Genomic DNA, 27,761 nt, shown 5'->3' with positions numbered 1-27,761 from the left:
CCTAACTAACCTAAGGACATCACACAACACCCAGTCATCACGAGGCAGAGAAAATCCCTGACCCCGCCGGGAATCGAACCCGGGCGCGGGAAGCGAGAAGCGAGAAGTTCCTGTGAGCAAGGGATAAAAGATAAATTTACAGAGCCAGAAGTAAATATAGAAATTTGCATTGTAGCTCAGATTAGCTGATTTATTACTACGTTTTTGTTTTACATATTAAGGGGTCAGATCTTTAGCTTACGGCAAATAATGGAGAAGTGTTATGAGCGGAACAGGGAATTGTATCTATGCTTTATAGATCTAGAAAAGGCATATGACCGGGTTCCTAGGAGGAAGTTGTTGTCTGTTCTACAAGATTATGGAATAGGAGGCAAACTTTTGCAAGCAATTAAAGGTCTTTACATGGATAGTCAGGCAGCAATTAGAGTTGACGGTAAATTGAGTTCATGGTTCAGAGTAGTTTCAGGGGTAAGACAAGGCTGCAACCTGTCTCCACTGTTGTTCATATTATTTATGGATCATATGTTGAAAACAATAGACTGGCTGGGTGAGATTACGATATGTGAACACAAAATAGGCAGTCTTGCATATGCGGATGACTTAGTTGTGATGGCAGATTCGATTGAAAGTTTGCAAAGTAATATTTCAGAGGTAGATCAGAAATGTGAGGACTATGGTATGAAGATTAGCATCTCCAAAACGAAAGTAATGTCAGTGGGAAAGAAATATAAACGGATTGAGTGCCAAATAGGAGGAACAAAGTTAGAACAGGTGGACGGTTTCAAGTACTTAGTATGCATATTCTCACAGGATGGCAACGTGGAGAAAGAACTGGAAGCGAGGTGTAGCAAAGCTAATGCAGTGAGCGCTCAGCTACGATCTACTCTCTTCTGCAAGAAGGAAGTCAGTACCAAGACTAAGTTATCTGTGCACCGTTCAATCTTTCGACCAACTTTGTTGTATGGGAGCGAAAGCTGGGTGGATTCAGGTTACCTTATCAACAAGGTTGAGGTTACGGATATGAAAGTAGCTAGGATGATTGCAGGTACTAGTAGATGGGAACAATGGCAGGAGGGTGTCCACAATGAGGAAATCAAAGAAAAACTGGGAATGAACTCTATAGATGTAGCAGTCAGGGCGAACAGGCTTAGATGGTGGGGTCATGTTACACGCATGGGAGAAGCAAGGTTACCCAAGAGACTCATGGATTCAGCAGTAGAGGGTAGGAGGAGTCGGGGCAGACCGAGGAGAAGGTACCTGGATTCGGTTAAAAATGATTTTGAAGTAATAGGTTTAACATCAGAAGAGGCACCAATGTTAACACTGAATAGGGGATCATGGAGGAACTGTATAAGGGGGGCTATGCTCCAGACTGAACGCTGAAAGGCATAATCAGTCTTAAATGATGATGATGATGATATTAAGGGGTAGCAGTAATTACGATAGAGAACTGGGCAGGGGTAAGGCCCGAGGGACAAGGTCTTCTCCATGGAAGGGAGCAGTGTAGTGCCACTACCGAGTCTTTGAGTAAAAATTATAAGTTTCTAGTAAAACTAATGAGAAGTAGTGTGTTGCCTTAACATCTGTGAGCCAGGACCTGCCAGTGTGGTGACATGTGGGTCATAATAATAGACACCCAAGCAGATTGCGAAGCCAGGAGAGCTGAGTGAAGCAGAAAACTGTGCTACACAGTTTAGCCAGCGGGGTGATTTCGCTACAGCAGGGCACGTCTCTTGTAAAGGGTGTCGTGACTAGGCACCGAATTTCAGTGAAACAAATGCGCGCCAATGCATATAAGTAGGTCTGGAGTTGGGACATGGTTCACTTCTTGTTGCCGGAAACTAGTAGCACCATCTCCACACCACAGCTACAGCGGACAGTGAGACGACTGGGCACCACCAGCAGCAGCCATGGGTTCGAAGCTGGGCTGCACCTGCCACCAGCACGAGTCCTTCACAGGTCTTGGTGCCACAGCCCCACTGACCTACTGTCTACGACGGTCTCTATGGCCAAGCGGTTCTAGGTACTTCAGTCCAGAACCCCGCTGCTGTTACGGTCGCAGGTTAGAATCCTGCCTCGGACATCGATGTGTGTGATGTCCTTAGGTTAATTAGGTTTAAGTAGTTCTAAGTCTAGGGGATTGATGACCTCAGATGTTAAGTCCCATAGTGCTTAGAGCCATTTGAATTGAACCTACCGTCTGAGCCTGCCATCTCTGACGTTGAGTTCGTAGTGGGACTTGGCAGCACAGTCCGACTCCACTGTCCGACTCCTACCAGAGGGCAGTGAGTCACACTCTGTGCACAGACATCTCCATGTGCAGTGAGGTTGGCGTGAGTGGCATGAGGAACCATATGGACTCCACAACGCCGAGGAAAATACCATACCATTGACGTCAATGGCCTGGCCTCTAAAGGTTTCCGGCCTTCCATAGGCCTGTCATCAGCATCGTAGGGCGCTCGGCGGTCAAGGCGGGAACTGCCAACCACATGTCAGCAGCGGCGAGGGCCAACAGATAGAGGCGTGGTCGCCTCACTGTGCCATCTATTGAAGTCAATAAAAGTCATTCTTAACTGTCGGCCAAATCAGTCACCCCGCATCCTGCATTACATTCCCGTTGCTGAAACAATTTTTTTTTCCTAAATGCTTAGCAAAATACCTACAATCAGCACACTTGCTTCGTACAGTTATAAACAGTAGATCCTATTAATACTAAGCTTCGTGTCACCTGTTCTCTCTTGCACGAATTATATGCATTAGTGTTACTAATTCATCTACGTTTCTTGATAGTTATAGACACAAATAAAAATTCCGTCCACAAAATTCGTTTCTTCTCTGTCCAGACTCTGCCCTCTGTGACATTACCACAGCTTTTTCTTGTTTACAGTTGTATCACACTGCTTTTGCTGTGTTTGTTCAAATACTATTGCTGGTCCTTGACTCTTTTCCCTCAAATGTAAAACAATTAACACATTCTACTTTTGTATTCTTTCGATTTCATTTCCCTCTCTACAATCAAATACAGAAAATCTTAATTCTTCTTTTTCACAGAATCCTCACCATACTCCTCTCTGCTGAAATTATTTATTTTTTAGTATCAATCCATCTCCTTCTATTGAGCCATAATTATAATTTCTTCCTTACAGTCTGTATTTTTCTACTCATTTCAACCCATATACTTTCCATATTAGCAGCAAATTTCATCAATCCTGCTGTCAGACGAGTCTCCTACTGTTATGAGAAGTATAAATGCACAGAATTTCTCAAGATGTGGCAATACCAGCCTTTTATATTCAAATAAACAACTCATGCTCAAGTCTTTTTTCTATGTACATCAACAAAGTGTTCCATAATCCAAAACTACAAAGCCTAATCCATGAAATTACTTTATTGTTGACAAGTGTAGCTATGCCCGTCATCGTGCAGGACTTCGCGTGAAGCTATGAAGAAACAAGAGAAAAAAAGAGCTAGGAGACGCTGCGCGGGGTAGCCGAGCGGTCTTGGCGCCTTGTCCCGGTTCGCACGGCTTCTCCCGTCGGAGGTTCGAGTCCTCTCTCGGGCATGGGTGTGTGTGTTGTTCTTAGCGTAAGTTAGTTTAAGTAGTGTGTAAGCTTAGGGACCGATGACCTCAGCTGTTTGGTCCCATAGGAACTTACCACAAATTTCCAAGCTAGGAGACGCTCCTTTGGTACTGTGTGGCAAATGATGGGAATTTGGATTAAAGGAGATTCCTAGTAAGCGGGAGAGCTGGGTCCGAATCCTGGCCTTGATAAAAAAAATTTCATTTGTCGCCAGTGAATTCTTTCAATGCCTAAATGCTGCAGAGATTTGAATTTCTCCTTTCTATGTCTGGCCTTGGGACAAATCCAAAGAATAGGCATCACTCATGTAGATACAGAAAGCCCAAAGATAAGGTGGAACTTCTATGGGACGAACTACATGATGACGTGAAAAAATTCCAGAAAAATGCAACGCCCTACTTGTGGAGGACTTTAATGCCCATACAGGGAAGGAGAAGCGATACCAAAAAACTGTTGGAAACTATCCGTCACATAACAGAAACAACCAAAATGAATCGGATTGATAGAACTATGCCAAGCACACAACATGGCTCTGATATCTAATGGCTTTAAAAAACTACCTAGAAAACAGAAAACAAGGAACTCACCAAACACATAACTAGGTAGATTCCAACTCGATAGTGTGCCAATGAAACTGAAGTTCCATAAAGGAACACAAAGGTGTGAAAGTCCTCAGGAACCCAGCCCAAATTCTGATCACTACTGTCTAAAATAAAACTCAAAATCATCTACATCTACATCTACATCTACATCCATACTCCGCAAGCCACCTGACGGTGTGTGGCGGAGGGTACCTTGAGTACCTCTATCGGTTCTCCCTTCTATTCCAGTCTCGTATTGTTCGTGGAAAGAAGGATTGTCCGTATGCTTCTGTGTGGGCTCTAATCTCTCTGATTTTATCCTCATGGTCTCTTCGCGAGATATACGTAGGAGGGAGCAATATACTGCTTTACTCTTCGGTGAAGGTATGTTCTCGAAACTTCAACAAAAGCCCGTACCGAGCTACTGAGCGTCTCTCCTGCAGAGTCTTCCACTGGAGTTTATCTATTATCTCCGAAACGCTTTCGCGATTACTAAATGATCCTGTAACGAAGCGCGCTGCTCTCCGTTGGATCTTCTCTACCTCTTCTATCAACCCTATCTGGTACGGATCCCACACTGCTGAGCAGTATTCAAGCAGTGGGCGAACAAGCGTACTGTAACCTACTTCCTTTGTTTTCGGATTGCATTTCCTTAGGATTCTTCCAATGAATCTCAGTCTGGCATCTGCTTTACCGACGATCAACTTTATACGATCATTCCATTTTAAATCACTCCTAATGCGTACTCCCAGATAATTTATGGTATTAACTGCTCCCAGTTGCTGACCTGCTATTTTGTAGCTAAATGATAAGGGATCTATCTTTCTAGGTATTCGCAGCACATTACACTTGTCTACATTAAGATTCAATTGCCATTCCCTGCACCATGCGTCAATTCGCTGCAGCTCCTCCTGCATTTCAGTACAATTTTCCATTGTTACAAACTCTCGATACACCACAGCATCATCTGCAAAAAGCCTCAGTGAACTTCCGTTGTCATCCACAAGGTCATTTATGTATATTGTGAATAGCAACGGTCCTATGACACTCCTCTGCGGCACACCTGAAATTACTCTTACTTCGGAAGACTTCTCTCCATTGAGAACGACATGCTGCGTTCTGTTATCTAGGAACTCTTCAATCCAATCACACAATTGGTCTGATAGTTCATGTGCTCTTACTTTGTTCATTAAACGACTGTGGGGAACTGTATCGAACGCCTTGCAGAAGTCAAGAAACACGGCATCTACCTGTGAACCCGTGTCTATGGTAGAGATGGGGGATCCGCTCTTGAACTAATTCATAGAGTTCAATCTTTCAAAGGAGTGAACAATCAGTGATTCAGAAAAAAAGAACGGTAGCTCCAAACGTTTCCCACGGCAGAGAGAGAGAGAGAGAGAGAGAGAGAGACGGAGCATATCAGCAGCGCCTCTGCTGGTCAGAGCACAGTGCACGCCACACAACACAGCCAGCGCCGGCCTCTGCCCTGCTTCTACCTTGGCTGCCTGCATTGTGCAGTGCCCCATTGGATTTTGTGTTTCACATATGCCGTGCCATCTCTGTGCGTCGTCTGCCGCGCAGTGTCTGGCGCAGCGTAACTTCGCATCGCACTCTGTCGGCGATCGTTTCAGTCACACGTCCTGCCCTCTGGGCAGTTGATGCGAGCAACAGGACAGAGGGCCACCTAGCGGATAACATAGGAACTACTTGCAACAACCTGCTCGCAAGGGAACGGACGATTTGTCTCGGAGCGGGTGAGTTCACCGCTCCCCCCACCCTCGGAACTCGCCCGCTCAACACTCACCCCACTGTCTCGACTCTAGACAGAGTGTTGAGCAAAGCGACTCAGGTGTCACTGTGGTCTCTGCGGTCTCAGCTCACGCAGTAATACAGCTCGCGGCTCGACCTGCTCGACTCAGCGCCTCTGCATCGGAGTTCGCCCCTACTGGATATTGTTCTTCGTAGTAATACCGCTATGTATATTACATTATTATGTTATGTATACATCAATGGTTTTTATTTTATTTTTATTTGTTTAAACTGATTAGATTAGGTTCCTGATGACTCCTCTTACTATAGGATTTTTATTATGGACACTCGAATTTACGCTTTAATTACGAGCGAACCGATAAACGTATCGCAAAATGTGATACACCAATATTTTCCTTGTTTTATTCTGCGTAAGGCTATATGCAGCACTTTCGTTTTACAGTCAAATTTATATTTTTTTTTTCTTATTCTGGTACGGATTTTGCGATTTTAGGCGTCTTCGGAAGGAAACGTTCACTTTAAAAATATATGGCTTGCGATGTATTTGTATGAGGTTAATGAAATTTTAATACATTATAGCCAAATATATTGTTAATGTAAATCTCAAGTTACAGCATTTTCCGATCACCCAAAAAACCACGATAGTGCAAAATAAATCAATAATCAAAAACTTTGTCATATCGTGGAAATTTCAATAAACAATACAAAATTCTTACTCATTATCTGCGTTACTTCAAAATAGGATCAAATAAGATCAAAATACAGGTATAGTACTGGAATAAACCAAGTTTAAAGGACAATGTGCCTTCCATTTATTTTCTATTGTAAATGAGTGGTGAGTCATGAAAAAGAGCTAATTCATTTCAGGGAGTGAACAGTTCAGATCCAATCTCTGAAAAGAACAGTTTTGCCCATCTCTAGTCTATGGCCCTCTGAGTCTCGTGGACGAATAGCGCGAGCTGGGTTTCACACGACCGTCTTTTTCGAAAGCCATGCTGATTCCTACAGAGTGGATTTCTAGTCTCCAGAAAAGTCATTATACTCGAACATAATAGGTGTTCCAAAATTCAACAACTGATCGACGTTAGAGATATAGGTCTATAGTTCTGCACATCTGTTCGACGTCCCTTCTTGAAAACGGGGATGACCTGTGTCCTTTTCCAATCCTTTGGAACGCTACGCTCTTCTAGAGACCTACGGTACACCGCTGCAAGAAGAGGCGCAAGTTCGTTCGCGTACTCCGTGTAAAATCGAACTGGTATCCCATCAGGTCCAGCGGCCTTTCCTCTTTTGAGCGATTTTAATTGTTTCTCTATCCCTCTGTCGTCTGTTTCGATATCTACCATTTTGTCATCTGTGCGACAATCTAGAGAAGGAACTACAGTGCAGTCTTCCTCTGCGAAACAGCTTTGGAAAAAGACATTTAGTATTTCACCCTTTAGTCTGTCATCCTCCGTTTCAGTACCATTTTGGTCACAGAGTGTCTGGACATTTTGTTTTGATCCACCTACCACTTTGACATAAGAACAAAATTTCTTAGCATTTTCTGCCAAGTCAGTACTTTCGAATTCACTGAACACCTCTCGCATAGCCCTCCTCACACTACATTTCGCTTCGCGTAATTTTTGTTTGTCTGCAAGGCTTTGGCTATGTTTATGTTTGCTGTGAAGTTCCCTTTGCTTCCGCAGCAGTTTTCTAACTCGGTTGTTGTACCACGGTGGCTCTTTTCCATCTCTTACGATCTTGCTTGGCACATACTCATCTAACGCATATTGTACGATGGTTTTGAACTTTGTCCACTGATCCTCAACACTATCTGTACTTGAGATAAAACTTTTGTGTTGAGCCGTCAGGCACTCTGTAATCTGCTTTTTGTCACTTTTGCTAAACAGAAAAATCTTCCTACCTTTTTTAATATTTCTATTTACGGCTGAAATCATCGATGCCGTGACCGCTTTATGATTGCTGATTCCCTGTTCTGCGTAAACTGTTTCAAATAGTTCGGGTCTGTTTGTCACCAGAAGGTCTAATATGTTATCGCCACGAGTCGGTTCTCTGTTTAACTGCTCAAGGTAGTTTTCAGATAAAGCACTTAAAAAAATTTCACTGGATTCTTTGTCCCTGCCACCCGTTATGAACGTTTGAGTCTCCCAGTCTATATCCGGCAAATTAAAATCTCCACTCAGAACTACAGGGTTATTACAAATGATTGAAGCGATTTCACAGCTCTACAATAACTTTATTATTTGAGATATTTTCACAATGCTTTTCACATACATACAAAAACTCAAAAAGTTTTTTTAGGCATTCACAAATGTTCGATATGTGCCCCTTTAGTGATTCGGCAGACATCAAGCCGATAATCAAGTTCCTCCCACACTCAGCGCATCATGTCCCCATCAATGAGTTCGAAAGCATCGTTGATGCGAGCTCGCAGTTCTGGCACGTTTCTTGGTAGAGGAGGTTTAAACACTGTATCTTTCACATAACCCCACAGAAAGAAATCGCATGGGGTTAAGTCGGGAGAGCGTGGAGGCCATGACATGAATTGCTGATCATGATCTCCACCACGACCGATCCATCGGTTTTCCAATCTCCTGTTTAAGAAATGCCGAACATCATGATGGAAGTGCGGTGAAGCACCATCCTGTTGAAAGATGAAGTCGGCGCTGTCGGTCTCCAGTTGTGGCATGAGCTAATTTTCCAGCATGTCCAGATACACGTGTCCTGTAACGTTTCTTTCGCAGAAGAAAAAGGGGCCGTAAACTTTAAACCGTGAGATTGCACAAAACACGTTAACTTTTGGTGAATTGCGAATTTGCTGCACGAATGCGTGAGGATTCTCTACCGCCCAGATTCGTACATTGTGTCTCTTCACTTCACCATTAAGAAAAAATGTTGCTTCATCACTGAAAACAAGTTTCGCACTGAACACATCCTCTTCCATGAGCTGTTGCAACCGCGCCGAAAATTCAGAGCGTTTGACTTTGTCATCGGGTGTCAGGGCTTGTAGCAATTGTAAACGGTAAGGCTTCTGCTTTAGCCTTTTCCGTAAGATTTTCCAAACCGTCGGCTGTGGTACGTTTAGCTCCCTACTTACTTTATTCGTCGACTTCCGCAGGCTACGCGTGAAACTTGCCCGCACGCGTTCAACCGTTTCTTCGCTCACTGCAGGCCGACCCGTTGATTTCCCCTTACAGAGACATCCAGAAGCTTTAAACTGCGCATACCATTGCCGAATGGAGTTAGCAGTTGGTGGATCTCTGTTGAACTTCGTCCTGAAGTGTCGTTGCACTGTTATGACTGACTGATGTGAGTGCATTTCAAGCACGACGTACGCTTTCTCGGCTCCTGTCGCCATTTTGTCTCACTGCGCTCTCGAGCGCTCTGGCGGCAGAAACCTGAAGTGCGGATTCAGCCGAACAAAACTTTATGAGTTTTTCTACGTATCTGTAGTGTGTCGTGACCATATGTCAATGAATGGAGCGACAGTGAATTTATGAAATCGCTTCAATCATTTGTAATAGCCCTGTATAACATGGTGGGGAAATCTACTCGAAATATTTTCCAAATTATCCTTCAGGTGCTCAGCCACAACAGCTGCTGAACCATGGGGCCTATAGAGACCCAATTACCATGTCTGAGCCTGCTTTAACCGTGACCTTCACCCAAATTATTTCACATTTCGGATCTCCGTCAATTTCCTTCGATACGATTGCACTTCTTATCGCTATAAACACGCCTCACCCTTCACTGTCCAGCCTGTCTCTGTGGTGTACATTCCAATCTGAGTTTAGGATTTCATTACTGTTTACGTCTGGTTTCAGCCAACTTTCTGTCCCTATTAGTATATGGGCATTGTGACCGTGTATTAATGATAGCAGTTCTGGGACCTTTCTATAGACGCTCCTGCAGTTTACTATTAGCACATTAATATTGTTATTCCCTGTTGCATTTTGCCTACTCCTACCTTGCCGCGTCTCAGGAGGCGTCTTGTCGGGCCTAGAGAGGGAATTCTCTAACCTAAAAACCCCACATGTGCACTCCACACGTACTCCGCTACCCTTGTAGTCGCTTCCGGCGTGTAGTGCACGCCTGACCTATTCAGGGGAACCCTACATCCCTAAAAGGAAAAACAACCCCGAAAGAAGAAAATACAATCTGGAAAAGATAATAAACTCCAAGGAATTTCCCCTCGCTACGGAAGACATGCAAAACCAAAACTGCGATAAAATTAAAAAAAAAAAGACAAGAAGTAAAGCCGAACAATTATCTCCCATAGCCAAATCCAAACTACATGCCTGGTGGGTGCAAGAATGTGACAGACTTCTTGAACTAAGAAGAAAAGCAAGGCCACGGTGGCAATCACAGAAAAATGAACGTGTCAGTCAGAACTTTTTAAATGTAAGAGAATTAGTGAGCAAAAATCTCAAAAGAAAAAAAGCCAAGGAGACCAACTCCTGTTTCAGATCAATGAACACTTCATTGAGAAACAACACAAAGAACTCCAAGACAAAAACGGAAATACTGTCCACAGCAACTGGAATGATTGCAAAATATTGGCAGAATATTTCAGAAACAGCCTCAACTGTGATGGACACATAGAAAAAATGGACTTTAATACCTCAGCAAAATACAACCCTAGCTCTGAACTACCCTCCACCGAAGAACTACAGACAGTCATTTCGAATCTCAAGAACTATAAGGTCTCGGGAGAAAGGCAGATCATAGCTGAACTTTGAGAAAACGTCAACAAAAGTGCCACAGACTCTCTCCAAAACATATCTGAGGAAATCTGGATAAATGAAAGAGTCCCAGTTGAATGGAAGATGACCCTCATCTATCCACTCCATGAGAAAGGGTCCAAAACAGACCCCAACAGCTACGGAAAATATTCTCTAAAGTCCTACAAAACAGAGCATAAACCCAATTAGACCAAAAATTTGCAGAATACCAAGTGTGTTTCAGGAAAGGAAGATTCTGTCCAGAACTATTCCTAACCCTTAGAAACCTCATGGCCTACCAAAAATTAAGAGAAAAATCATATGTCATCGCTTTCACTGACTTTCAGAAAGCATACGACTCTATAGACCGCGAATCCCTCAGCTATATACTAAAAGAATTAAACGTAGGCAACAAAACCACAAAGTTAAGCAGAGTAACTCTTACCAACACAACAAACATACTCCAAAGCCAAATTTATGGGAGAACTCTCCGACCCTTTTGAGATAACAACTGGTGAACCGCAAGGGGAAGAATTCTCCCCATTGCTATTTAACTGCGCCCTAGAAAAAATAGGCAGAGTGTGAAATCCGACTAGGGACAGAAGACTTTGCAGCTGATATGGTCCTACTACCCGAGATATGGGAAAAAGCCAAAGAACAGACACTCAAACTACCCAAACAAGCAGAAAAAATAGGTCTCGAAATCTCCTTCGAAAAGACCAAGATAATGACAAACATAAAACAATATAAAGTGGGAGACTAAAAAACAGAGATACTCAAAAATTAAAAAAAATTAAAATCTTGTAGAATGGATCGGCTAGGAAACTCCCGAGAAAAAGGCAATATAATCTCAAGAACTAAAGTTGAACGGGCTTTCCAACACACCAAAAACACACAACAAAAAGTCCCTCTCATGGAATGAAAAAATAAGACGTTACATCACAGTAATCAAACCGGAATTCCTGTATGCAACCAAAACACTGTCCTCCACAACCATGGTCTAGTTGAAAGGCTCAAGATCAAAGAAGGAAAGATTTTAAGAAAAATTCTTGGCTCCAGATTTCACAACGGCAAATTAATCCACACTTTACCAAACTACCGAAAAACTCTCAGATATAATGAGGAAAAGAAGACTAGACTTTTATGGACACATCATCAGAATGAACCCACACAGAGGTTGCAAGTTAAAATGAAACTTAAACGAAAGATCCAAATCTCTGAAGAAGAAAGAAAAGCAAGAGCAGAAATAATTAAACAATACTGGGCTAATCGAAAGCATAGGCCATTAAAAATTGATTGATTTAACTTACCCCAAAGTCGTGTGAAACGAAAGAAGAAGAAGAAAAACTTTTTGCAGCTTACATTTCATAATGATGATGATAATATAGTATGGGTACACCCGTATAAAAAACATTATGAGACTAACGTCGATAAAATAGAATTGTCAAATGTTCAAATGTGTGTGAAATCTTATGGGACTTAACTGCTAAGGTCATCAGTCCCTAAGATTAGACACTACTTAACCTAAATTAGCCTAAGGACAAACACACACATCCATGCCCGAGGGGGGACTCGAACCTCCGCCGGGACCAGCCTCACAGTCCATGACTGTAGCGCCCCAGACCGCTCGGCTAATCCCGCGCGGCTAGAATTTACAGAATTGCAAAACTTTAACTACCATTAAAAGTAATACTTTCATTGGAAAGACACGTTGTTCAGCTATTTTTCAACATAATCTCCAAGTAAATTAAGACACATCGTCATAAAATGTTGTCGTCTGAGACTTCAACCACGCACAGACGCCTGCATACGGTTGCACTTAATCGTAGAAGTGCTGTATTGCTAGGCACTTGTTAACGTGCGAAAAGAAGTCAAAACCGCTCAGAGCAAGATCGGACTCGGCTAGTTGATAAAATATCGATATTCTTTCCACGAAAAACGTTACATGTCGGCGATATAAGGTAATATCGAGTGCCGATAGTTTTATTTTATATTGTATTATTTTCACAAATTCCGGTAAAGATTTGAAGTTGTTCTTTTGAAATTGTAGTAGAGCACAATTTTACTTTCACTGTGTGATGGAGTCGTATTACTTTTAGAGCTTTCTAATGTCCAATCTTTCACTTTGGATTTTGAAGCAAGTATAGGTGGCACAAAAGAAGTCCGACTGCAGTAGGGGGCGGCGGTGTGAATGGAATAACAGATTTTCCGATGTGAAGAAACAGCACAACAGTGGCGTTAAGAAACGATTTTTTACGCGACTAGTGTATTTCTTCACATCGGCGTTCTTCGCAAACTGTTGCTGGAAACGGTGGACAAAAATCTGAATGACAAGACTGGTCTTTGCGCTTGGCGGAAACGTGTGAGAGGAAATGCTGACGTAATCGGCGAGCGGCCGTACCAACAGCAACTGTAACATTTAGTTTCACCATACAATTTTGACACTAAAACTGCTAGGCCACTGGCGTTGGCATAAATGAAAAAAATAAGGAAGTCGACATGAAGTGTTCCAGACAAATCCGATAGGTGACGAAACCGAACGGCGGAACCATCGGACGCCTTTTATTGTGCCACTTACGTACATTACCATTGTTAGCAAAGTGGTTAGCGCCAAGCGTGGACGTGTCTCTTTTTCTTTTCAATTTCTCAAGGGGGATAGGCAGGCTGCTAGCTTGTTGATGTACAGAATATCCAATAATAAACCAATACTTAAATATATAGCTCTGAAACTGGCACTATATTTACAATGTGCAGTCGATATTTTTATAGGCAGGTACGTCGATATTTTTTCTGCTGATGTATCAATATATACATACCTTTTTCGATATCTCGAGGCCCGATGATGATACTTTTTAAATATCGATATATCGGATTCCCTATATTTTTAAAAATATCAACAGTCCTAGTTCGGACTATACGGTGAATGAATAAAATATACCAATCCAAAGCTATCCCAGATCCGCCGATTTCGAATGGCTGTGTGCTGTCGTGCGTTGCCGCGAATGGAAAAAAAACCTCGGCGCGCAACTTTCTTCGTCGCTTATTTTGCATCACTCTTCTTAATTGTTTTAATCTTTCAGAATATCTCTCACTACTTATTGCTTCATCACGTTTGAGGAAATCCACCAGACATCATTGTGGGATATGATCACCATGCACACGTACACAGGCCGCACAACGGGTAGGCATACTCTGGATCAGGTGGTCGAGCAGCTGCTGGGGTATAGCGTCCCATTCTTGCACCAGTGCCTGTCGGAGCTCCTGAAGTGTCGTAGGGGTTTGAAGACGTGCAGCGATACGTCGTTCGAGAGCATCCCAGACATGCTCGATGGGGTTTAGGTCTGGAGAACAGGCAGACCACTCCATTCGCCTGATATCTGCTGTTCCAAGGTACTCCTCCACGATGGCAGTTCGGTGGGGCTGTGCATTATCATCCATCAGGAGAAAGGTGGGACCCACTGCACCCCTGAAAAGGAGGACATACTGGTGCAAAATGACGTCCCGATACACCTGACCTGTTACAGTTCCTTTGTCAAAGACATGCAGGGGTGTACATGCACCAATCATAATTCCACCACACACCATCAAACCACGACCTCCATAAAGGTCCCTTTCAAGGACATTAACGGGTTGATATCCGGTTCCTGGTTCACGCCAGATGAAAACCCGGCGAGAATCACTGTTCAGACTATACCTGGACTCGTCCGTGAACATAACCTGGGCCCACTGTTCCAATGACCATGTACTGTGTTCTTGACACCAGGCTTCACGGGCTCTCCTATGACCAGGGATTAGTGGGATGCACCTTGCAGTTCTCTGGGCAAATGAACCATGTCTGTTCAGTCGTCTGTAGACTGTGTGTCTGAAGACAACTGTTCCAGTGGCTGCGGTAAGGTCCTGAGCAAGGCTACTTGCAGTACTCCGTGGCCGTCTGCGGGCGCTGATGGTGAGATATCGGTCTTCTTGCGGTGTTGTACACTGTGGACGTCCCGTACTGTAGCGCCTGGACACGTTTCCTGTCTGCTGGAATCGTTGCCATAATCTTGAGGTCACACTTTGTGGCACACGGAGGGCCCGTGCTACGACCTGCTGTGTTTGACCAGCCTCCAGTCGCCCTAGTATTCTACGCCTCATAACGCCATCAATATGTGTTCTCTGAGCCATTTTCAACACACAGTCACCATTAGCAGATCTGAAAACGTCTGCACACTTACTCGCTGCACCGTACTCTGGCATGCACCAACACACCTCTGCGTATGTGGACTGTTACCAGCGCCACCGTGCGACGACCGCGGGTCAGATGCACCTCATGGTCATACCCCGAGGTGATTTAAACTCGCAAACCGCCCACCAGAGCGTTGTTTCACCATGTATCAGCATTATCCTTAATTTATGAGCATGAATGTAAATCCCAAAAATGACTCACAGATTTTTATTTCTTTAGGGTAAATGCTCATTATTTTCTGTTATTGAGAAATATCGAAAAACTACAGAAAGTTGGTCAGTTTTTGACAAGTCTTGAGTTGTATCCAAAATAATCGCCATAAATGGAACTTTTTTTAATTTATAAAACAATATAGCAAGTAAATTGACAAGCTCATTTTTTGAATCGTGGGGTCTAAATAATTTATTTCACCTTTGGGCTTTAAAAGAAGTTTTTTGAAAATAGGATTATAATTCGATAGTAAACGTAAAATTTACATGAAATTTCCAGATTCAGAAGTGTGGCCTCTTAAAGGTAAATCATATGAAGCTAAGTAAAGTAATTATCCAATTAATAATACGATGCAATATATCTCGCCAGAAAGTAATTTTACAATTGATTTCACTTTGCAGTAAAGTATCGATGGAATTACCTTGCAACCAATTATTAAAAGATAGATCTGCATTAATATGCTGCTGTGAGTTTCCATGGTCAGATATACATTGTGTAAAATTCCTTCTAGCTGAAACACAATTACTATAAGCGGTGGAGTATGATTTGCTTTGACCATCCGCAAACAAAAAAACAGAAGTGACAATACGATTTGTTTAAAATATTGGAATAACATAGCCATGGCCTTGAAATTTTTATACAAGCCTTATTGAAATACGAGTAATGGTTGGCCGAAAAACATCGCTTTATCTCTGGATCCTTTCGAAACAATCCTTGTGATTTAAATGGATCCAATTTAAAAATTATTTTTCGTTCGCGCTCAGCAAGACTGTTACCAAAATTTTCTCTATCTGACGGAGACATATTGTGAAATTCCTCAGACTTATTAGTATTTTCGGTATGGGTTTTTTCTATTTCCCGAACCTCTGGCAACAACGTGTTCCAAATGAAACTAAATATAAAATGAAGTAAAATTAATATTGAGAATTTTAGGAAATTAATCAAAACTGCAGAGTTTAAAACGTTAGTTAAATTAATTTTTAATTTTTTAATTAATCTTTAAACTAGTCTCGGCGAATCCAAATTGCTTCACGGGCCTGCTTCTACATCTACATCTACATCCATACTCCGCAAGCCACCTGACGGTGTGTGGCGGAGGGTACCTTGAGTACCTCTATCGGTTCTCCCTTCTATTCCAATCTCGTATTGTTCGTGGAAAGAAGGATTGTCGGTATGCTTCTGTGTGGGCTCTAATCTCTCTGATTTTATCCTCATGGTCTCTTCGCGAGATATGCGTAGGAGGGAGCAATATACTGCTTGACTCTTCGGTGAAGGTATGTTCTCGAAACTTTGACAAAAGCCCGTACCGAGCTACTGAGCGTCTCTCCTGCAGAGTCTTCCACTGGAGTTTATCATCTCCGTAACGCTTTCGCGATTACTAAATGATCCTGTAGCGAAGCGCGCTGCTCTCCGTTGGATCTTCTCTATGTCTTCTATCAACCCTATCTGGTACGGATCCCACACTGCTGAGCAGTATTCAAGCAGTGGGCGAACAAGCGTACTGTAACCTACTTCCTTTGTTTTCGGATTGCATTTCCTTAGGATTCTTCCAATGAATCTCAGTCTGGCATCTGCTTTACCGACGATCAACATTATATGATCATTCCATTTTAAATCACTCCTAATGCGTACTCCCAGATAATTTATGGTATTAACTGCTTCCAGTTGCTGACCTGCTATTTTGTAGCTAAGTGATAAAGGATCTATCTTTCTGTGTATTCGCAGCACATTACACTTGTCTACATTGAGATTCAATTGCCATTCCCTGCACCATGCGTCAATTCGCTACAGCTCCTCCTGCATTTCAGTACAATTTTCCATTGTTACAACCTCTCGATACACCACAGCATCATCTGCAAAAAGCCTCAGTGAACTTCCGATGTCATCCACCAGGTCAATTATGTATATTGTGAATAGCAACGGTCCTATGACACTCCCCTGAGGCACACCTGAAATCACTCTTACTTCGGAAGACTTCTCTCCATTGAGAACGACATGCTGCGTCCTGTTATCTAGGAACTCCTCAATCCAATCACACAATTGGTCTGATAGTCCATATACTCTTACTTTGTTCATTAAACGACTGTGGGGAACTGTATCGAACGCCTTGCGGAAGTCAAGAAACACGGCATCTACCTGTGAACCCGTGTCTATGGCCCTCTGAGTCTCGTGGACGAATAGCGCGAGCTGGGTTTCACATGACCGTCTTTTTCGAAACCCATGCTGATTCCTACAGAGTAGATTTCTAGTCTCCAGAAAAGTCATTATACTCGAACACAATACGTGTTCCAAAATTCTACAACTGATCGACGTTAGAGATATAGGTCTATTGTTCTGCACATCTGTTCGACGTCCCTTCTTGATAACGGGGATGACCTGTGCCCTTTTCCAATCCTTTGGAACGCTACGCTCTTCTAGAGACCTACGGTACACCGCTGCAAGAAGGGGGGCAAGTTCCTTCGCGTACTATGTGTAAAATTGAACTGGTATCCCATCAGGTCCAGAGGCCTTTCCTCTTTTGAGCGATTTTAATTGTTTCTCTATCCCTCTGTCGTCTATTTCGATATCTACCACTTTGTCATCTGTGCGACAATCTAAAGAAGGAACTACAGTGCAATCTTCCTCTGTGAAACAACTTTGGAAAAAGACATTTAGTATTTCGGCCTTTAGTCTGTCATCCTCTGTTTCAGTACCATTTTGGTCACAGAGTGTCTGGACGTTTTGTTTTGATCCACCTACCGCTTTGACATAAGACCAAAATTCCTTAGGATTTTCTGCCAAGTCAGTACATAGAACTTTACTTTCGAATTCATTGAACGCCTCTGGCATAGCCCTCCTCACACAACATTTCGCTTCGCGTAATTTTTGTTTGTCTGCAAGGCTTTGGCTATGTTTATGTTTGCTGTGAAGTTCCCTTTGCTTCCGCAGCAGTTTTCTAACTCGGTTGTTGTACCACGGTGCCTCTTTTCCATCTCTTACGATCTTGCTTGGCAGATACTCATCTAACGCATAATGTACGACGGTTTTGAACTTTGTCCACTGATCCTCAACACTATCTGTACTTGAGACAAAACTTTTGTGTTGAGCCAACAGGTACTCTGAAATCTGCTTTTTGTCACTTTTGCTAAACAGAAAAATCTTCCTACCCTTTTTAATATTCCTATTTACGGCTGAAATCATCGATGCCGTAACAGCTTTATGATCGCTGATTCCCTGTTCTGCGTTAACTTTTTCAAATAGTACGGGTCTGTTTGTCACCAGAAGGTCTAATATGTTATCGCCACGAGTCGGTTCTCTGTTTAACTGCTCAAGGTAGTTTTCAGATAAAGCACTTAAAAAAATTTCACTGGATTCTTTGTCCCTGCCACCCGTTATGAACGTTTGAGTCTCCCAGTCTATATCCGGCAAATTAAAATCGCCACCCAGAACTATAACATGGTGGGGAAATCTATTCGAAATATTTTCCAAATTATCCTTCAGGTGTTCAGCCACAACAGCTGCTGAGCCAGGGGGCCTATAGAGACATCCAATTACCATGTCTGAGCCTGCTTTAACCGTGACCTTCACCCAAATCATTTCCCATTCACTGCTTGATGATGTGTAACCTCAAAGTGGGCCATATTGTATAGACCGCTGCGTTGTGGGGGATGCGAGGTGCAGAAGGCGGATGTAGGAGTGAAATAAATAGGCCTAACTTGCACAATCTTATTCAGTGCAAGCAAAAAACACACGCACATACACCATTTTCCTATCGTGTAGCACGACTGCTATGGCGGAGGTTCGACGAAAGAAGTGGGATTTCGTGGAAGCACTTTGTCTGCAGAGTCATTGATATTCGTATGTGATACATTTTTCTACCAAAGAATATGACATTCAAGTAAGCCGGTTCTGATAGAGATGTTTAGTGAGTGAGAGAAGACTGTCATTTAAAATACGGTACTTGTGAAACTTACACAATCCTGTTACGTGTCCTTGAGGCGTTGAAAAAGTAATAGATAATGTGCCAGGAAAACTTTCCTCGCCCATATGGTAATATTATAAATTCAACGTAGCGCTCAACAAAGCAATAATAACAACAATAAAACATAAACGGCGTAACTGATACTGCAGCGCAACACAAATGGTCACTGGATAGATAGGCTGGTGTTTCATAGCAGCACGAAAAGTTCTACGCGTCACGTGCAAGATTCCTTCAGGAGATAGGAGGATAGTCAAAATATGACGAAAATTGTGGAGAACAGGACTTAATTTGGGCCTGAAAGGCGTTTCGACATCTCCGAGGTAACATTTTTTTTTTTTTTTTTGGAACCGAGTGGGCCATGTTCGCAACGAAGATTGAAAGTAGTATACTTACTTTAAAACGTAACGTAAAATAGAATTCGCCGCTTTGCAGGCACCGGTGAACGTAAGTGATTGGCCTGTGTGATTCGAAAGAATTTTACCGATTTGTATGTAAAACTACAATGTGCGTTGACTGACCTCTCTGTATTTGTGCTCTTCCCATCTGTAATCCTCTGAGAGCTTGGTGTATATCGAGAGATATTTCTGTTCGTTCATTTACCAGCTTGAGCACATGATACTGTTGGGTCGAGAGTTCACCACATGTCGAGAACACACGTGGTCTAATTCAGATAACAGACACAAAGTAAAACACAGAACTCGCGAAAGATAGTCATGTTAAATAAAATTATACTTACACGGAAAATTATTAAAAAGTTCTCAGTAAGAGAAGATGAATTAGCAGAGGTGAAGGCTGAGTACACCACATGATAAGCACGTGATTGATATCACCACATAGCACGCTTTAAAGAACACGACGCTCGTGAAATGAAATACAATCGAACCAAAGAAAATGAAGTCTAACACAAACATACGGAAAACACACAGCACATCCACACATAAGAGACACACACTAATTGAAATGAGATAAGATTGCTTAAAGCACTCTTCCATCGCTAAGATGCGTAGGAAAAAGAAACAATTTAAAGAAATAAATTATCAAAAAACATGACAATACTCCCTGACTGAAGTAAATATTACGGTATAATTTACAATCATTACACCTGAAGAAGCGCATTAGAATCTCGAACTAAATTAAGTCTTATACACTCCGACTTCCTAACTTACATTATTAGAAATAACCTGAAAGGACACATTCAGTTACCGCAGCCCAAGAGTATAGCACCCACTCCACGCTACTGGACCGAGGTCCACATGTAGCAGAGGAAACGGACAGGGAAAATACGCCCCGGTTGCCTGTACCGACGTACACAACAGTTGCTGACCAGTGTCCACTAATGTCTCTTTGACTCAGCAGAACTCTTCTTAAACTCTACACAAAAGTTGGCTAAATTGCCATTGCGATTCAAAGAACCTATGCCAATGAGTCAAAGCATATGGAAACATCATACACAGACATTCATGCACTCTCTCTAGCAGACGAGATAATGAGTAGGAACAGGAACACGGAAATATAGCATGGGACGCAGAAATATGGTATGGACGCATCGTAAACGTTGTTGTGGGAGTACATATACACTTACTAGACGAAAAGATATGTAAAACATAAAATATAAAAAGCGAAATCACAAGATCTGAATACTGAAGCGCCGCTGTAGTTGCATAATGAAACACTTTACTGCTCACCTTGCTGCCCAGATGAAAAGCACAAATGCACCGACACTTGCAGGTGCTAAAAAGTGTCGGAAAGCCAGTCAGCTCAACAGAACCGATGGAACAGCTCACATGGAGACGTTTCGTCACCTTACACTGATGGAGAAATAGAAGAGCCGGAAGTGGCGTTGCCATGGATGGGCACTTCAAATGTTTTTTTTTTTTTTTTTTACTAAGACGTACAAGAACATATCAAAGAAGTATTTAAAAAATGTAAACATATAACAAATTTGCACCAAGCGTTCCATAACTAAATTGTACCAATATCAAAATAATCAGCATCCAGTTGCATAAAAGAAATTTAATTTCTTGGTCGGTTTCAGGCGCTTAGTGTCATTCTTCAGAAGGCTGTACAGGAAAATACACCACAAATACACTCCTGGAAATGGAAAAAAGAACACATTGACACCGGTGTGTCAGACCCACCATACTTGCTCCGGACACTGCGAGAGGGCTGTACAAGCAATGATCACACGCACGGCACAGCGGACACACCAGGAACCGCGGTGTTGGCCGTCGAATGGCGCTAGCTGCGCAGCATTTGTGCACCGCCGCCGTCAGTGTCAGCCAGTTTGCCGTGGCATACGGAGCTCCATCGCAGTCTTTAACACTGGTAGCATGCCGCGACAGCGTGGACATGAACCGTATGTGCAGTTGACGGACTTTGAGCGAGGGCGTATAGTGGGCATGCGGGAGGCCCGGTGGACGTACCGCCGAATTGCTCAACACGTGGGGCGTGAGGTCTCCACAGTACATCGATGTTGTCGCCAGTGGTCGGCGGAAGGTGCACGTGCCCGTCGACCTGGGACCGGACCGCAGCGACGCACGGATGCACGCCAAGACCGTAGGATCCTACGCAATGCCGTAGGGGACCGCACCGCCACTTCCCAGCAAATTAGGGACACTGTTGCTCCTGGGGTATCGGCGAGGACCATTCGCAACCGTCTCCATGAAGCTGAGCTACGGTCCCGCACACCGTTAGGCCGTCTTCCGCTCACGCCCCAACATCGTGCAGCCCGCCTCCAGTGGTGTCGCGACAGGCGTGAATGGAGGGACGAATGGAGACGTATTCCTGGACTTCAGGAAGGCATTTGATACGGTTCCGCACTTACGTTTAGTGAAAAAAATACGAGCTTACGGAATATCGGACCAGGTTTGTGATTGGATTCAGGATTTCCTAGATGAAAGAACACAACATGTCATTCTTAACGGTTCAAAATCTGCAGATGTAGAGGTAATTTCGGGAGTACCGCAAGGAAGCGTGATAGGACCTTTATTGTTTACAATATACATAAATGACTTAGTTAACAACATCGGTAGCTCCGTGAGGCTATTTGCAGATGACACGGTTGTCTACAAGAAAGTAGCAACATCAGAAGACTCGTACGTACTCCAGGAAGACCTGCAGAGGATTAATGCATGGTGCGACAGCTGGCAGCTTTCCCTAAACGTAGATAAATGTAATATAATGCGCATACATAGGGGCAGAAATCCATTCCAGTACGATTATGCCATAGGTGGTAAATCATTGGAAGCGGTAACGACCGTAAAATACACTCCAGGAAATGGAAAAAAGAACACATTGACACCGGTGTGTCAGACCCACCATACTTGCTCCGGACACTGCGAGAGGGCTGTACAAGCAATGATCACACGCACGGCACAGCGGACACACCAGGAACCGCGGTGTTGGCCGTCGAATGGCGCTAGCTGCGCAGCATTTGTGCACCGCCGCCGTCAGTGTCAGCCAGTTTGCCGTGGCATACGGAGCTCCATCGCAGTCTTTAACACTGGTAGCATGCCGCGACAGCGTGGACGTGAACCGTATGTGCAGTTGACGGACTTTGAGCGAGGGCGTATAGTGGGCATGCGGGAGGCCGGGTGGACGTACCGCCGAATTGCTCAACACGTGGGGCGTGAGGTCTCCACAGTACATCGATGTTGTCGCCAGTGGTCGGCGGAAGGTGCACGTGCCCGTCGACCTGGGACCGGACCGCAGCGACGCACGGATGCACGCCAAGACCGTAGGATCCTACGCAGTGCCGTAGGGGACCGCACCGCCACTTCCCAGCAAATTAGGGACACTGTTGCTCCTGGGGTATCGGCGAGGACCATTCGCAACCGTCTCCATGAAGCTGGGCTACGGTCCCGCACACCGTTAGGCCGTCTTCCGCTCACGCCCCAACATCGTGCAGCCCGCCTCCAGTGGTGTCGCGACAGGCGTGAATGGAGGGACGAATGGAGACGTGTCGTCTTCAGCGATGAGAGTCGCTTCTGCCTTGGTGCCAATGATGGTCGTATGCGTGTTTGGCGCCGTGCAGGTGAGCGCCACAATCAGGACTGCAGACGACCGAGGCACACAGGGCCAACACCCGGCATCATGGTGTGGGGAGCGATCTCCTACACTGGCCGTACACCACTGGTGATCGTCGAGGGGACACTGAATAGTGCACGGTACATCCAAACCGTCATCGAACCCATCGTTCTACCATTCCTAGACCGGCAAGGGGAACTTGCTGTTCCAACAGGACAATGCACGTCCGTATGTATCCCGTGCCACCCAACGTGCTCTAGAAGGTGTAAGTCAACTACCCTGGCCAGCAAGATCTCCGGATCTGTTCCCCATTGACCATGTTTGGGACTGGATGAAGCGTCGTCTCACGCGGTCTGCACGTCCAGCACGAACGCTGGTCCAACTGAGGCGCCAGGTGGAAATGGCATGGCAAGCCGTTCCACAGGACTACATCCAGCATCTCTACGATCGTCTCCATGGGAGAATAGCAGCCTGCATTGCTGCGAAAGGTGGATATACACTGTACTAGTGCCGACATTGTGCATGCTCTGTTGCCTGTGTCTATGTGCCTGTGGTTCTGTCAGTGTGATCATGTGATGTATCTGACCCCAGGAATGTGTCAATAAAGTTTCCCCTTCCTGGGACAATGAATTCACGGTGTTCTTATTTCAATTTCCAGGAGTGTACTTAGGAGTTACTATCCGGAGCGATCTGAAGTGGAATGATCACATAAAACAAATAGTGGGAAAAGCAGGCGCCAGGTTGAGATTCATAGGAAGAATTCTAAGAAAATGTGACTCATCGACGAAAGAAGTAGCTTACAAAACGCTTGTTCGTCCGATTCTTGAGTATTGCTCATCAGTATGGGACCCTTACCAGGTTGGATTAATAGAAGAGATACACATGATCCAGCGAAAAGCAGCGCGATTCGTCATGGGGACATTTAGTCAGCGCGAGAGCGTTACGGAGATGCTGAACAAGCTCCAGTGGCGGACACTTCAAGAAAGGCGTTACGCAATACGGAGAGGTTTATTATCGAAATTACGAGAGAGCACATTCCGGGAAGAGATGGGCAACATATTACTACCGCCCACATATATCTCGCGTAATGATCACAACGAAAAGATCCGAGAAATTAGAGCAAATACGGAGACTTACAAGCAGTCGTTCTTCCCACGCACAATTCGTGAATGGAACAGGGAAGGGGGGAACAGATAGTGGTACAATAAGTACCCTCCGCCACACACCGTAAGGTGGCTCGCGGAGTATAGATGTAGATGTGTCGTCTTCAGCGATGAGAGTCGCTTCTGCCTTGGTGCCAATGATGGTCGTATGCGTGTTTGGCGCCGTGCAGGTGAGCGCCACAATCAGGACTGCATACGACCGAGGCACACAGGGCCAACACCCGGCATCATGGTGTGGGGAGCGATCTCCTACACTGGCCGTACACCACTGGTGATCGTCCAGGGGACACTGAATAGTGCACGGTACATCCAAACCGTCATCGAACCCATCGTTCTACCATTCCTAGACCGGCAAGAGAACTTGCCGTTCCAACAGGACAATGCACGTCCGCATGTATCCCGTGCCACCCAACGTGCTCTAGAAGGTGTAAGTCAACTACCCTGGCCAGCAAGATCTCCGGTTCTGTCCCCCATTGAGCATGTTTGGGACTGGATGAAGCGTCGTCTCACGCGGTCTGCACGTCCAGCACGAACGCTGGTCCAACTGAGGCGCCAGGTGGGAATGGCATGGCAAGCCGTTCCACAGGACTACATCCAGCATCTCTATGATCGTCTCCATGGGAGAATAGCAGCCTGCATTGCTGCGAAAGGTGGATATACACTGTACTAGTGCCGACATTGTGCATATTCTGTTGCCTGTGTCTATGTGCCTGTGGTTCTGTCAGTGTGATCATGTGATGTATCTGACCCCAGGAATGTGTCAATAAAGTTTCCCCTTCCTGGGACAATGAATTCACGGTGTTCTTATTTCAATTTCCAGGAGTGTATGTAGAAGTTAGGAAAGAATATTAAAATTAACGACGAAAAGTTTAAAATATTTTGAAAATTCGAAGATAAAAATGATACGTACTTATCCTACCCCATTATTTACGAGTGTTAACAATAAGATGTATACAGCATCTTGCCATGGCCCTAAAAAATACAAGAGCAATAAGCAGTACAATACTGAATCCATTAACACAATAAGAGATAGTAAATGCTTACATGTGGTTCATCGTTCTTGTGCACAAGTGGTATAAAGAAGCCAAACAACAAGTGCAGATATCATGCCAGAACTGGAGCTAATTAGATAATGACACGCATATCTGAAAGCTGGTCTCTGGGTGCGGGTGAAACTACGATAAAGTAGTAAAACAAAACCGTACACAACTATAGTTGTCATAAGGCATAAACAAAAATGTAAGTGCACATAAACAGTGTAATAAGTAATATAAAAACCTAATGATAAATAAAATAAGTTAATACCAACGACATGTGGCGCAATTAATGGGAAATTTGGGAGCTAATCTCCAAACAAGCTGTAGTGAGGTCAGTAGCAGGCTAGTAGGGAAATTGTTAACAAAAACAAAGTGCGAAGCACTATCATGGGGCTGGAACCTGTGACTCGAGTAAGTGGAGAGACAATTAGTACACCTTTTACTATAGGTACATTTGTTACACGTAGTCAGTTTCTTTTAACCTTTTTACACAATTTTTGGTTGTACATCTTTAGCTACAGATTGTTAGAATCTACAATTTTGAGTTGTGAAGCATTTTCAGTTCTAAGTAGTTAGCAACTTACATTGCCAGGTATTTAACCATTTACATTGCTAATACTAAGCCATCTACAACCTACAGGTGGTGGTTTAGTTTGGTGCAGATAGTAAGCTCTACGTAAACAGACGTAAACATACATTTTGTTATTGCAGTTATAGATGCTCTACTCTATAGTTACAAGTAGTGTTTATGAAGCACTTTCAGTCGTTCACGGTCAGGTAGTAAAAAGCACTGCACTTATTTCACACACCTCATGTAAGTGTCGCTAGTTATATTTACTTCAAGAAGCATATTGACACTGATGCGCCAAAGAAACTGGTATAGGCATGTGTATTCAAATACAGAGATATGTAAACAGGCAGAATATGGTGCTGCGGTCGGCGACGCCTATATAAGACAACAAGTGTCTGGCGCAGTTGTTAGATCGGTTACTGCTGCTACAATGGTAGGTTATCAAGATTTAAGTGAGTTTGAACGTTGTGTTATAGTCGGCGCACGAGTGATGGTGTAAGTAGGCTGTTTAGGTTTTTATGTTGGTAATACCACATAGCGCTCTGGATGAAAATCACTGACTATGCTGTGGGTAGTCTGTGGCTGGTTGGCATTGTTGGAATATTCGCTATTGTAGTGTTGGGTTGTTGGATGTGAACAGCGCGTTCACGATCAGGTAGTAAAAAGCACTGCACTTATTTCACACACCTCATGTAAGTGTCGCTAATTATATTTATAATATAATAATATTCATATAATTCATATAATTCATTCATATAATATAATAATATTCATATATATATATATATATATATATATATATATATATATATATATATAATGACTTTTCAACATTATTAAGGTAAATACATTGTTTGTTCTCTATCAAAATCTTTCATTTGCTAACTATGCCTATCAGTAGTTAGTGCCTTCAGTAATTTGAATCTTTTATTTATCTGACAGTATTGGCTCTCGCTGTATTGCAGTAGTTCGAGTAACGATGATTTTTGTGAGGTAAGTGATTCATGAAAGGTATAGGTTATTGTTAGTCAGGGCCATTCTTTTGTAGAGATTATTGAAAGTCAGACTGCGTTGCGTTAAAAAAATTGTTTGTCAGTTTAGTGATGATCAGAATAAGTAAAGAGAGAAATGTCTGAATACGTTCAGTTTTGCTCAGCTGCTTGAAAACCAAATAACGTAGAAATTTACCAGCACAGTCATTCATAATTTTTCAAAGGGGACGTTTCACTGGGACACAGCATCTCCGAGATGGAGATGAAGTGGGGATTTTCCCGTACGATCATTTCACGAGTATACCTTGATATCAGGAATCCGATAAAATTTCAAATCTCCGACATTGCTGTCGTCGGAAAAGATCCTGCAAGAACGGGACCAATGACGATTGAAGAGAAATCGTTCAACGTGCTACCTTTCCGCAAACTGCTGCAGATTTCAATGTTGGACCATTAACAAGTGTCAGCGTGGGAACCGTTCAACGAAACATCATCGATATTGGCTTTGAGAGCCGAAGGCACGCTCGTGTACCCTTGATGACTGCAGACACAAAGCTTCACGCCTCACCTGGACCTGTCAACACCGACATTGTACTGTTGATGACTGGAAACATGTTGCCTGGTCGGACGAGTGTCGTTTAAAATTGCATCAAGTGGATGGACGTATACGGGTATGAAGACGCCCTCATGAATCCATGAACCCTGCTTGTCAGCGGTGTATTGTTCGCACTGGTGGAGGCTCTGTAATGGTGTGGGGCGTGTGCAGTTGGAGTGATATGAGTTCCCTGATTCGTCTAGATACGACTCTGGCAGGTGACACGTTGTCGTGTCCCACTGACGAGTCCTGAGAAGGAGTGGAAGGACTGCAAGAATGCGCATCAAAGAACTTACTTTGCAGGAGGTCTAATGGACGTGGGCTG

Source organism: Schistocerca cancellata, chromosome 2 (assembly GCF_023864275.1).
Source record: "Schistocerca cancellata isolate TAMUIC-IGC-003103 chromosome 2, iqSchCanc2.1, whole genome shotgun sequence".
Taxonomy (NCBI): Eukaryota; Metazoa; Arthropoda; class Insecta; order Orthoptera; family Acrididae; genus Schistocerca; species Schistocerca cancellata.
Note: the sequence above shows the minus strand (reverse complement) of the source record.